At 49.5% G+C, this 2,248-nt stretch overlaps 1 long non-coding RNA gene across 1 annotated transcript in view; it reads left to right on the top strand.

The window, feature by feature from the left end:
- The first annotated feature begins 21 nt into the window (after positions 1–21).
- LOC111730889 overlaps positions 22–2,248 on the top strand; it is a 4,428-nt gene continuing 2,201 nt past the window's right edge. Inside the window, exon 1 of the long non-coding RNA XR_002776854.1 lies at positions 22–2,223. This is a non-coding gene — a long non-coding RNA (uncharacterized LOC111730889). The remainder of the gene's footprint in view (positions 2,224–2,248) is intronic.

The following is a 2,248-nucleotide window of genomic DNA, read 5'->3' as shown; positions in this document are numbered from 1 at the left end:
TGGAGGAGGGGAGGGGGAGAGTCGCGGGCTGGGCGTGGCCACCGGGGTCGCTTAAACGCTTTGCAGTTAGCTTGCCGCTGGCGCCCCCAGACTTTTTGCAGCGCTGTCTTAAGGTCCGCTTTCCTGTCGTGCGTTCCTTTTCACTTCGCTTCGATTCATGGGGTCGTGGTGGAAGATGTGGAGGGGTGCACACAGGTGACCTTAGGGTTAAGAGACAGGTACCAGAGGGAGAAGGGAATGGGGTCTAAAGATGATGCTCCAAGGTGCGGGGCGGGCCGTGGAGTGTTCAGAGCGTGCCTGGGTGTTAGGTGGTTAGGTACCCAGGCCGTATTCATGGTGTACAGGGGGGGGTCCCCAGGATGTGCTCGGGGTTCACTGGCGCCCCTGAGTGCAGTGGACAGGTGCCAGACTGGGGTTCTGCGGGTACCTTAGCTTAGGGCGCTGGGAGGAGGGACCCTAGGACAGGCCACCGTGACCCCTGTTAGCACCCACTGGAAGGAGGCACAGATGTTTTGGCTTACGTTTAAGTGATAAGCGGTAAGGGAAGCTCTTAAACCCTGTAGCTTAGTTAAAAAGTTCTCACCACCATGTGCTGGAGCTTTGCCGGCTCAGGTCCCATCTGATAAGCATCAAAGGTAAAACCTTTGATCACCAATATGGTTTCCCCTCCAACAGGCATGGCAGTCTGTCCTGTGCCCCACAGGTCCTGCCCACACACGCGGGAGGAGCAGCCGCAGCCCACAGAGCTGGTTTAATGTTCCCAGGTTGGCGGATGTTAACACTGACCTTCGGTGACGGAGCGATGACTTGCTATCACATGACTTTTAAATCTTTGGTGACTCAGTGTTTACCGAACTGTATATCTCGAATAGGAAAAGTCACCACCAAGGGCGCGTGTCTGTTTTAGCCTTTCATAGCTACAAAATGTGCTCAGCCACTTTCGTGCTTCGTAATGGACTCAAAGAGCGAATTATTCCCCCCAAAGAAGGTGAAGATCGTTTCTTTTCAACGGTTCTAAGGACAAACACTCAAGAGCCTTTAGAACCCACTACTTACAATGTTTTAAATCGGTATGTAATTGATGAGGAAAATTAATTCGTAAAAACATTCTAAGAGCATGTGACAGAGTGACAGCGAGTGTGTTTTTGTGAGAGGAAATAACATTTATGATATAGTTTGGCAGGTAAGCTACGTTTTTGTAATTGAGAATTCCCAGTGTAACAGTTAACGTGGAACTCGCTACTTTGACAGGCACAAGGATTAAAAAGGAATCAGTGGATCTTTGCTCATTTGTTCTAACATTTTACTTTTCAAAGATGTACAGACAGGGTTTCCTATTCGCTCAGAATTTAAGGATGAGCTATGTGCTCATGCAGAGGCGAAGCAATGTGGATTCTGAGTCCAATCCAGTCGTTTATCATATCAGGAAGAGCACACACCGAAAGTTCCTGGAACGTGATTAGACGGGATCCCGCGTAGATTGCTCTTATTTACTTGTTAGTCCACGGATGGGAGTCACATCTCTGTAGCAACCAGGGGACAGTTGGGAAATAGGTTATGCTTTATAAAGAGTCTGTGGTTATGAAAGTTAGAAGTATGTTTAGCAACGATCAGCTTGAATCTTATGCATGTGCCAGAGAAATAGAATTACTTACAGTCTCAGCTGGAGGGCATGAAGGCGGCTTGTGAGCTCGCGCGTTATCGCTCGTGAACTGAGAGGCTGTCTTGGCCCTTGGTTAACCATCTCAGGAAGGAGAAGAGAGAGGCCTGATCTGCTGCCTCTTCTGGGAAGAGACTGGACAAGAGCTTAGAGTAAAGGGAATCGGTGTTCTCGTATAGGAACGGACATTTCATATTGTAGTGCATATTTCTCTAGAGTTTTTTATTTATGCTAAAACTTCTATATGAAATGGAACCAGGCTAGTATTTTCATTCCTTAAATAGCAAACTCTTAGAGTGTTCTCACTGTGATTTTACTAGACAAATCATTCCTGTCACGTTGACCATGGGAAAACAGAATGCTGAGGCGGGCTTCCGGAGTGAAGTCGCTCCCACGGAAGGCGGAAGCGCTGGCCGTCGGGTGTGGACGGCCGCCCGGCCCCTGCCCACGAGCGTTTTCTGTGCCCTGTCCTGTGATTCATCAGTAGGGAGTGCCCGACTAGGCGGAGCAGCACGTCTGGCCCCAGAGTCCTGGGACTTGTCACGTGGTGTGCACAAGGACAGGTGGAGTGTCACATATCCAACCCCT

Source organism: Pteropus vampyrus, unplaced genomic scaffold (genome assembly GCF_000151845.1).
Source record: "Pteropus vampyrus isolate Shadow unplaced genomic scaffold, Pvam_2.0 Scaffold338, whole genome shotgun sequence".
NCBI classification, from domain to species: Eukaryota; Metazoa; Chordata; class Mammalia; order Chiroptera; family Pteropodidae; genus Pteropus; species Pteropus vampyrus.
Note: the sequence above shows the minus strand (reverse complement) of the source record. Positions and strands in the feature narration are given on the sequence as shown.